Here is an 11,545-nt window from a genome sequence, read left to right as displayed (position 1 = left end):
CAGACACGGTGCTGGAGAAGTAGCTGAGAGTTCTTACATCTGGATTGGCAGGCAGCAGAAAGAGAAAGTGGCACTGGGCCTGGCTTGAGCATCTGAGACCTGAAACCTCACCCCCAGTGACACACTTCTTCCAACAGGAGCACACCTACTCCAACGAGGCCACACCTCCTAATAGTGCCACTCCCTATGGGCCTGTAGGGGCCATTTTTATTCAATCTACCACGGAAAATGATTAGCTCATCGAGGCATTGCCCTCACAGATAGGATTAGTAGCTTGACGAAGGAGACTCTTCCATCACAGGACACGGAAGGTATTTTGTGGGAATGAGGAAATATAGAATCTTTTTGGTCTCAGAATCTCCTGCCCTCCTGAATTGTGACAGCTAAATCTCTGGGTCTGTATGCCACCTAGTCTGTAGCATTTTGTTGCCACAGACTGGAGCGTCTGAGACACTAGCCATGTTTATGTCCATGAAGCAAGTGGATGTGGGAATCAAAATAGAGATAATAATACGGGTAAAAACTATCCACTTATTAGTATCCACTTATGAGTGAGTGCATACCATGTTTGTCCTTCTGGGTTTGGGTTACTTCACTCAGGATGATATTTTCTAGTTCCATGTACTCACTCATAAGTGGATTCTAGACATAAACAAAGAACAATCAGACTGCAACCCACAGAACCAGGGAGGCTACATAGCAGGGGGGACCCTAGGATGATGGTGCTTATAATAAGTTTTGGTTTCACTCAATTACTGGGCAAGCCTCAATGAAACATTTCACTATTAGGATAAGAATTTGTACTGTATCAAGCTGATAATAAAAAATAAATAAATAAAAATGAAAAACATAGGGGTAAAAACTTGGTAGAGTTCTCAGCTCAGCTGGTGCCATTTCCTGGGGGCAGCCATCATCCAGGCTAGTTATATTAGACGGCCTCATCATCGAAAGGACAGTGATCTGTCTCTATGGGAATGCCTGCACATTCTGAAGAGCGCTCTCCCTTTCTTCTCCACATTTCTGCCAGCTTCACCATCTACGTGACTGGTTGGCTTGTTCACCCCACGGCATCACACGCACCATTACTAGTGGTCCAGGACCTCATTCACAGTTAAACATGAGTGGAATCAGGCTCGTCATGGAAATGTATTGTTCTGACATCATGTAGAAGCACATGTCATGGGGCTGGCGATATGGCTCAGAGGTTAAGAGCACTGGCCACTCTTCCAGACAGAGGTCCTGAGTTCAGTTCCCAGCAACCACATGGGCTCACAACCATCTAGAATGAGATCTGGTGCCCTCTTCTGGCCTGCAGGCATACATGCAGGCAGAACACGGTATACATAATAAATAAATCCTTAATAAAAAAAGAAAAAAGAAACTTATCTCAAAAACCAAAAAAAGAGGAGGAGGGAAAAGGAGAAAAAGGAGGAAGAGGAGGAGGAGAAAAAGACAACAACGACAGAATGATATCATGAACTCTCCTGAGATACCTGCCGAGAGGTGACACTCTGAAGTCATGGTACTGGCCTCTGAAGTGGTCAGATCAATGACCAATATATGTTCTGGACACCCAGCCATGGGGTTGGGAGCAGTTTCTCTCACCATTGCATTTAATTTTTCACTTGAAGAATATTGTTTTCTCTCGGAACACTCACCTTTTGGGTCTGAGGTCCTTGTACCACATGAAGAACCTCCCAGGGAACACGAGACTCGAGTCCCCCAGGAGAGTTTCAGTCTATTCATACCCTTGATCAACGGTGGACAATGGTACAATAGACCCGTGTGTTGGACTTTTCTTATCAAGAGAAAGTGGAATTATTGCTATCGAATGGGAGTGGTGCTATGCCTGCAACACATTAGCCTCATCACACTGCATGTCCAATATTCACAGTGGACAGGCGACAGCAGAATCAACAGAAATGCCTGGATGACGTGAGAGACCCTGTCAAGGTAGCAGCTGAGGGTCCTGAATCATGGGATGAACAGTGGAACAAAGAATCCGTGGCTATAGGATTTAGCCTGCCCAGATGTGGGCCTGGGGTGGGTTATTTCATTCTAGATGTTTCTTTCCCTCGTTGTCTTACGTCCTACTGATGGCTGATAGAGCAGCTTGGGTTCCAGGGAAGAATCTGACTGACCTGCATCTGCACTCAGTGACGGGAGACGAGGAAGCTGTTGGCCTTGTGTTTGGGACCTGAGTGTCTACAGCTTAAATGAGAGACCAGAATGGAAGCTGAGTGACAGCAGGGTGGCCTGGGATTGTTATTCTTAGATGAGTTCTCTGCATTTTCCTGTCAAGCTCTGTGGCCTTGGACGCTGACCTCCATTAGGCCTGCTGTCCCCATTTGCTTTTTTTTTTTTTTTTTTTTTTTTTCTCATTCTCTGCCAGGAGAGCCTGGCAAGAGGCCAGAGCAGAGAACAAGGCCAGGTCTTTTGATGCCCTCCTCTTCTGTCATTCCTGCCTTGCCACAGTGCAGGCCATGTTCCGGCTGCCAGCCAAGGAGAGCTCTCTTGTGTGGTTCTAGCCTTTGCCAAACCAGTAGTACCAGGGCATTGCCTCCCAGTGTCCCTGCAGCAGACCTTTGCTTGTAAGGACCTATCCTTAAGTGCATCCTCAGTATGTGCTGCATCTGTGTTAACGATGCCTGCCCACACCTTTGGAAGTGGTCCCCAGTGAAGCGCTGCTCAGCTAAGCCCTTTGAGGGTTTCATCTGTTTCCTTCCAATACTTCGATGGGAAAACGGCTGGGAGAAGAGTAGCCATGGTGATCGTGAAATCAGGAAAAACCCGAAGACTACAACAGGCCCGAGTAAGATGCATTTTCACATGCTGAAATTGGCCAAGACAAAAAACAATGCTCTCTACTGGTCAGATGTCGCTGTTCTTTTCATTATCAGTGAGAAAAATCTTATGCAACTGGTTTGTGGGCGCCCAAGTTCAGGGATTTTCCAGGATCGGCCCTTTACGGCTAAAACCGGGACAGACCTGAACAAACTCGAATTGCTAATCAATAGCTATTATCAGGAGCTTGAGTCCTGCCCAACTGTTGCTGTGGAGGGGCTGTTCTAGGTCAAAGAACACTGGTCTAGAACCATGTCCATCATTGCAGTCTGAGAATCTCTTTTAGCACATGGGGTCAGATACCCACTACTATTGGTCAATGAGAATACCTGGTGAGAACCTCCCTGTCACGCTTGAATTAGAGCTTTGGCCTCAGATTCAAAAACCGAACTGAACCAAGTGAAGCTTCCAGAACCTCTTCGTCCCCACAGCCTCGGCCTTGCTGACATATTGGTGGGCAGCCCTTTAGGTTCCCTTGTTCTTTGCTAAGGCCCTGCTGTGGGTGCTCTGTCTCCCTACCTGCCGGAAGAGCTCCCAAGTCTGGCAGCGAGTCAGGAGAAATGCGGCACATGCCTCTGCAACATGAACAATCTGCCAGGCAGCGTTCTGGGTTCTTCATACATTTTTTTGGTGACATGTATTTCTTACAGACCCTGCCCTGACTTTGTTAAGCCCTTGAAGAAAGAGGAATCTTTAACCCAGCTAATTAACCCAGCAGCATGGGAATTGAAACAGTACAGAGAGCAGCTGAATGTGAGCGGTCTGAACGCAGGCTCTCCTCATCTCTATAATACAATTATTTTGGTACTTAACTCAATGACTTGGGCACTTCCCACACAGCACATAGTTAATACTAGCTTTGTTATTACACACCAATCCCAGTGTGCTGAATCTAAGTGCAAAGGGCGGGGGGTATCTCTATCCCAGACCCAATCCCTTTACTCTTCCAAGCTCTACCACCTAGGCAAAGGCACCTTCTTGAGCCTGTGGCAATCAGTTCACCTCCTTAAGGAGTGAAGTCCAGGAGCGCCCTCTAGGGGACAGTAGGACTCCAAACGTCTGATCATTACCACTCTCCAGATGTGTGCTGCTGTTTTGTTTGTTTCTCCAAATGTTTGTCCCTCATCTCGTGCTGAGTTCTGTTTGTCCTCTGAGATCTAGTTCCATTTCTTTCTACTTTTTTTCTGGACTCCAGGTTGGTGATCCGAGAAGGCTTCATTTGCGACCCTCCACCTCTTAGTATCACGCACACCTACATGCTCTACCATGCCTGGCTCTTTGGTGTCGGCTCCCCTAGCACAGAAATTATTCCCTGAAGAGGCTAGCCCATGGTTCATGTTCTGTTTCAGCTTGGTGTCCCTTAATCCCAACCATGCCTTTCTTTGTAAATAGCCCATGGATTAAGTTCTCCTTACTACCCAGTCTGGGTATGTTTTATTTTCTGGTTCCTGCCAGGTTCTACTGATAGTGTATCTAAATTCTGTGACTTAAGCTCTCTCCAGCCTCCCAGCATCTTGTACTCAATAAACCAATTACTGAAGTTTCTAATAATGTAAGCATGTTGCTTATATCTTAGGATTCTCTCAAGAACACCTCCATCGGCCAGGCCCGGGGGTCCCTTGCTCAGTTCCTACATAACCTGTTCTCCTCCTGACCTCTACCCAGCCCAATCTCACTTTCCATCATTTTAAAGCTGTTGAACGGCTGTCTTCTAACTAGTCCTTTCCGGTCTTGGGCACACATTTTTCCCTTATGGGGTTGACATCTATGCAACTTCTACCCTATTAAGTAGCTGTCGTTTACTTGGCTGGTTTCACCTTTTCTTCAGTGTCTATGAGGATCTCGGGTAGTTTAATTGCATTTTGTGACTAATTAATAATGCCTCATTCAACCCCCACACAACATTTCCCTAGCCATGGGGCTTTCTTTAGAATGTTCTGCTCGGGCACTTTCATTGAATGGTTGTGGGAAGTGATGTTGTCTCCTCCAAAGTGAGGGGGCACATACAGTGGCACCTGTCACTGGGGGCCACTGTTCACTAAGAAGATTGTCGGTGTGAGAAAGAAACTAGGAAAGAGGGAGGGGGGAATTAAGAGGATCATGGGAAGCAGAGTTGTACCCTTGATCAAACTAGGTCCCAACTGTCTTGCAAGCTGGTCTATCTGGGATGGGATTTTTATTTTATTATATTTTTTTATTTTATTTTTTTTAAAGATTTATTTATTTATTATGTAAGGAGTGTTCTGCCTGCATGTACATCTACAGGCCAGAAGAGGGCACCAGATCTCATTACAGATGGCTGTGAGCCACCATGTGGTTGCTGGGAATTGAACTCAGGACCTCTGGAAGAGCAGTCAGTGCTCTTAACCTCTGAGCCACCTCTCCAGCCCCGGGATTTTTATTTCTAACCAAATAAATATATGTAACATTTTTGGTTAATGACCGGTGGTTTGAATGAAAATGGCCCCCATAGAGTCATAGGGAGTGGCAATATCAAGGGGTGTGGCCTTGGTAGAGTAGGTGTGGCCTTGTTGGAGGAAGTGTGTCACTGGGGGTGAGTTTAAAGGTTTCAGATGCTCAACTCCGACCCACTTGGCTGTTTACTTGACTAGAATGTTCGAAACTCTGGGTTCCGTCTCCAGCTTTGTACAGGGTGCTCCTGCAAGCCTCGAATCCCAGCACTTGGAAGGTGGAGGTAGGAGAATCAGGGGTTCAAGGTCATTCTTGGCTGCTGCATAGAGTTCAATGATGCCTAAGTGTGGATGCCTAAGATTGTGTGTGAAGAAAAAGCCAGTTCAATTACTGAGTTATTTTCTTCCTTTGTCCATTCTAATGGAACATTAGATGAAATCTTGGTGAGGTATATGGGTAGAGGAGAAGGCCCAAGCCTTATATGTGCTTTTGCTGATAGTAAGATATCCTCCAGTTACCTCTAATTTAAAAAGAAAAAAAAAGTTTCCTCTGTAATTAAAATATCCATCTCTCTGCATCACCAGACCTTGGCAATCATCTCAACCTTAAAGCTTTTTGTCTCCCTCAACTCTAGTCACAGAGAGCAATCGATTTATTTCTTCCGTTCTTGGAAGCCTGGCATGGTGTTTCATCCCTTTCCCTCAGAACTGGAGAACAGGCCACCTATTGTCTAGAGACCTCAGCAGACACTGAGAAAAAGAGAGCGGGAAGAGTCCCTACTGTGAAAATGTGTCTTGCAGCTGGTGGCATTCTCTACTGACTCGACAGCCCCTGCACAGATGTTCCTTGAAGTGCTGGTAGTGTATTGATGTACTTGACTGATTCCATCAATCCCTCTGTTGAACTATGTATGAGGCACTGAAAGCCAGGGTCTGAGTCAGATGGGAAAAAGGTACAAGAATGAAATCCAACTGACTTAGGAAGCAACGAACTCCTGTCTAGCTCATATTTCCACACCAGAAGGACTTCCTTCCTGGAGTAGTAGCTAAGCTGACCTCTTACCTTTGGCTTTCATTATCCTCCCGTGTGAAAAGCCATTTGGAGAGTTTGGAAGAAGGAGCCAGGTCTCTGCAGCTCAACCAGGTACACCTGTATCTGTCTGTCTCCAGACCTTGTTTGCTCTAGGGTACCTGCTGTCATTGTCGGGGACTGGATTTAGGAAGTGGCATGATTAGTTAACTAATAAGCCTAACTGGTGGTAAGTAAAGCCAAGTCCATTGTTATTATAGTATCAATATGAAATACCCATGATGTGTGTGGCTCAAAGGGCTCAATATGTGGATGGGAGATAAGGATCTTTTTATGGCTCATGTAAATACTATCAAAATCCACAGGCATACTGACCTTTGAAAATTTTCTCCTATGACCCACAGTTTAAAAAAAAAAATTCTCCAAATCCACTTACACCTTTTGCTACTAGAGAGATGTTTAAGCATGGCTTCCCTTCCCCCCCTTTTGAATATTTTTTTATATATTTTTTAAAATTCTTCTCTCATACAATACATCCCGACCAGTTTCCCCTCCCTCCACTCTTTCCAATTCTTCCCCACCTCCCCTCTCCCCAGACCCATTCCTCCTCCATTTCCCTTCAGAAAATAATGGGCCTCCTAGGGATATCAACCGAACATGGCATAGCAAATTACAATAACAATAGGTACAAACTCTCATATCAGGGCTGGGCAAAGCAACCCAGTGGGAAGAAAAGGGTCCCAAGGACAAGCCAAAGTCAGAGACACCCTATGCCACTATTAGGAGTCCCACAAAGACACCAAGCTAACAGCCATCTTACCATGATAATTTCAAGAATCTGCTCTCATTGGGGCTGTACTTCTCTTAGAAATAATTTCTGAGGGTGAACAGAAGTACCTCCTATAGATAAGGATGAGTTTTCGAGCTCCCCTTGGTTCCAAGTCAGTCATGGTTACTGGAATTGGCAAATATCAAAGGAGATCCAATAAACCTGAAGTTGCTATGTGGTGATTCCATTATTAGTAGAGTAGTAATGGTATAATTCTATCCAGGATAATTCATGCACGGGAGTTAGGACAGCTGTATTGCCTCTGGAAATTCTCTGCCTCACCTGTTATTCATATGGCTACTAAAATGGATTTTCTGTGTGTACTCACACTTAACTACTGTTCAGGGCCTAATGTAACTGTGTGGCCCGTCTGTGGGAAGAAAATACCAATATGGGACCAGGGCAAAAACTATGATCTGCAAGAAACACATATGATCCAAAAGATGATCCAACAATAACCATGTCTTACTGAACTCAGCTTGGGTATGACTGCACCTTGGTGACTGAGGACCCAGCCCGAAAGGCTTTGGTCTCTCCCTGACAGGCTGAACAGAGGTGGGCAAGTCAGTGAGCCTTCCTGGGCCTCTGGTTTCCTATCTCCGAAATGCTTGCTCACCAAAGCCAATATACTCCGTTGTCGTTGTGGTTGTTGTTCTGAATATATATCATAAAGATCAGCATGTGAAAATGTGACAGCGGCACTACTCAGCAGTGGGAGGAGAAAAGTCAATTATTAATGACCCAACCTGTGAAACAAGTCAGCTAGTGTATCGATAGGTTACTCTTCCACATCCCCAGGCAGAATTTCAAAAATTCCTGCTCTCAACAGATGCAATGGAGCTTTGAAGAAGATGTGATGGAAACTTTGAGGAAGATGCCGGTACCATCTTAAGAATTCAAGATGCTGTGGACACTGTGACATGCGCGCCACGATCTAATGACAGCATCTTTTTTTTTTTTTCCGTTTTTTCGAGACAGGGTTTCTCTGTGTAGCTTTGCGCCTTTCCTGGATCTCACTCTGTAGCCCAGGCTGGCCTCGAACTCACAGAGATCCGCCTGGCTCTGCCTCCCGAGTGCTGGGATTAAAGGCGTGCCCCGCCCCGCCCCCCAGCTTTAAGACACGATTTTTAAGACCTAGAAGTCTTAGGGACACTAGGCATTCAACCAACGGTGAACTGACTTCAGAGTGTATTTAACAAATAGCAGGGTTCTAGTAAGTGCTGTCTTGTAAATCCAGGTTTCTCAAACTCACTATTCACACCTGAAGCTGGGGGGAGGGGAGTGGGAAGAGGGGCTGATTGGCTATGCTGGGCATTCAGTGTGTTTCACAGTTTCTGTGGTCTCTATTCACCAGATGCCAGTAGCGCCCATACAGTAGTGATCAACATAAAATTTCCCAGACATTGCCAAATATTCCCTGTGGGGGAAATTGTCTCTAGTTAAGAACCATTGATTTAAATTATCTGAGTGAATTGGGTAATTCCCAGCCACTCGGCAAAGTCAACTCTCTGTAGTCTTGACTGTGCCAAAATGCTATGGGCTGAGAAGACCTGGCAGGAAGATGCATCAGTCTTCACTCCGCTTGCTATATTGCCTCCAGGGCCTTGAGCATCAAACAGCTTCTACTGGTGTCCTCTGTCCTTTCTTCTCTTAAGGCTCCGTGTTCACTGGACTGGGTAAACCAAGGAATTGTCATGTCCCTCTCCAGTAAGAATATTTCCCTCAGTGGCCGGGCTGTGGTGGCGCATACCTTTAATCCCAGCACTCGGGAGGCAGAGGCGGGCGGATTCTCTGTGAGTTTGAGGCCAGCCTGGTCTACAGAGCGAGATCCAGAACAGCCAAGACTGTTACAAAGAGAAACCCTGTTTCAAATAAACAAAACAAAAACAAACAAACAAAAAGAATGTTTCCCTGGGGCCTGAGAAATGGCTCAGCAGCTTGAGGAACTTTCTGCTACCCTAATGACCAGAGTCTGATCTTCAGGACCCAAGGGGGTGGTGGAAGAAGAGAACCAGTTCCCAGAAGTTGTACTCTGATCCGAGTATGTGGAGTGGCACACTGGATCCGTAAATGTGTGTGCATACATATGTGCATGCATACACACACACACACACACACACACACACACACTCTTTTCTTGCAATTTTTAACCAAACCTTAAGACGTCAGGAAATGAAAGGTTAAAAAGCCAATTCCTGCTAAACACTAAGTACCAAAGATGGTCTGAATTCTCCTACCTGAAATGAGGGCAGGCTCATTAGAAGCCATCCTTACTTACAATTTAATCTATTATAGTAATCTGCGATAGGAACAGTGTATTAAAAGCAAGAACAGGAGGTTATAAGCAAGTGTCTGTCTAGCAGGTGTTTCCCAGAGAGGAAAGGGGTGTTAACTCCTGCCTACAGTGGTGTTCCATTTCCACCTTCATCAGACTTCACCATAGGGATGACATTTTAAGGAGAGGTTTGGTGGGAACATTCGAGACCCAAGACAGTGGGTGTACACCCTGGTGATGGTTCCCACCATATTTTGAATCTAAAATGTCCCCTGCAGGCTCATTTTGAACACTTGTTTCCCAGCTGGTGGCAATATTCTGGAAGACTATAAAACCCTTAAGAGGTGACATCCAGCTGGAGGAAGTAGGCTAGCAGGGTGGGATTTTGAAGGTTCTACCCGACTCCACTTCCTGCTTCACTCTCTGCTTCCGTCCGTGGTGATACAAACAGTTGCCCCGGGCTACTGCGATGTCCTGCTCTAAGAGATAGGGTCTCGGGGTCACAGTGCCTAACTAAGTCCAAGGAGCTATAGAATGAAATGCTCTGAAACCGTGAACCAAACCAAACTTTTCCTCCATCAAGTGGTTCCTGGCCGGGACTGCAGCCACAACGATAGAAAAATAGCTACTACAGCCCTACAAGTGAGTCCAGCACATTCTTCGGATGGTGTGCTGCATTTCCCTGCAGCTCACTGGCTGTGTATCCATTGGCTTTTTCTTTCTGTAAGAAATACACAAGAAAATCAACTTATAAACAAAACAGGTTTACTTGGCTCATGGCTTTGGAATTCCCAGTGTGTGATCAATTGGCTCTTTAGATTTGGGGCTGTAACATGGCAGTAGACCACAGGGAACATGTGGTGGAGAACTGCTCGCTTTATGGACAGACCAAAAGCAAGGAAAAGATGAGGGTCCCACAATGTTACTTGAGGTCACCCTGCAACACTGAGAGACCCTATCTCTTAGAGCAGCGGTTCTCAATGTCCTTAGTGCTGTGACCCTTTAATACAGTTCCTCCTGTTGTGGTGACCCCCAAGCATAAAATTATTTTCATTGCTATGTCATAATTTTGCCACTGTTATGAACTGTAAATTCCTGTGTTTTCCAATGGTCTTAGGCAACCCTGTGAAAGGTCATTTGGCACCCCCCAAGGGGTCTCAACCCAAATGTTGACAACCACTGTCTTAGAGGTTACACTTCTTGATCACACTGTGAACTGGAAACCAAGTCACTGCATTCCAAATCTAATCAGGAACCTAAAATATATTCTGGTAAGAAACATGTGATCATTTTTGCTTATTTTGAAGAAAGTCACATTTTATTTTTTAAGTGTTAGAATCAGTAGTTTCTAGTACATTCACCAAACTACAAACCCATTTTCATTAGTTTCAGAACATTTTCAGCATCCCAACAGGAAGTCCCCTTCTCATTAAAAGTGTGTATTACTTAGGGTTCTCTAGAGTAACAGAACTTATAACATTTATCTCTATATAGAGAGAAAGAGGATGTATTACAATGAGTTACAGGCTGTGGGTCAGCTAATCCAACAATGGCTGATTATGTATGAAAGGTCTGAGAATCTAGTAGCTGTTCACTCCACAAGGCTGGATGTCTCATCTGGTCTTCAGGATACACCCGGATCTCAAAGAAGTAGGCTTTAATGCCAGTGAAGGATTTTCTGGTGAGGCAAAAGCAGGCAAAAAACTAAAGCTTCCTTCCTCCATGCCCTTATATAGGCTTCCAGCAGAAGGCATGGCCCATATTAGAGATGTGTCTTCCTACCTCAAAAGATCTGGATTAAAGGTGTGTCTTCCCACCTCAGAGATCCAGATTAGAAGTTGATCTTCCCAATTCAAAAATCCAGATTAAAAGTGGATCTTCCCATTTCATACTAAACAAAAATTCCTCGAGTGTGCCCTCCATTTTTGGGTTTAATTCCAGATGTAGTCAAGTTGATAGCCAAGAATAGCCATCACAAAGTATCTCCCTGTTCCTTCCAACCCTCATCTGGGACAGCTACCAATCTACTTTATGTCTTTGTAGTTTTTCCTATTGTGAACATTTCACAGGGGTTGTCTTAGTTGGGGTTTTATTGCTGTGAAGAGACACCATGACCATGGCAACTTTCATAAAGGAAAACATTTGAGGCTGGCTTA

This window comes from Peromyscus leucopus, chromosome 18 (assembly GCF_004664715.2).
Source record: "Peromyscus leucopus breed LL Stock chromosome 18, UCI_PerLeu_2.1, whole genome shotgun sequence".
Classification (NCBI taxonomy): domain Eukaryota; kingdom Metazoa; phylum Chordata; class Mammalia; order Rodentia; family Cricetidae; genus Peromyscus; species Peromyscus leucopus.
Note: the sequence above shows the minus strand (reverse complement) of the source record.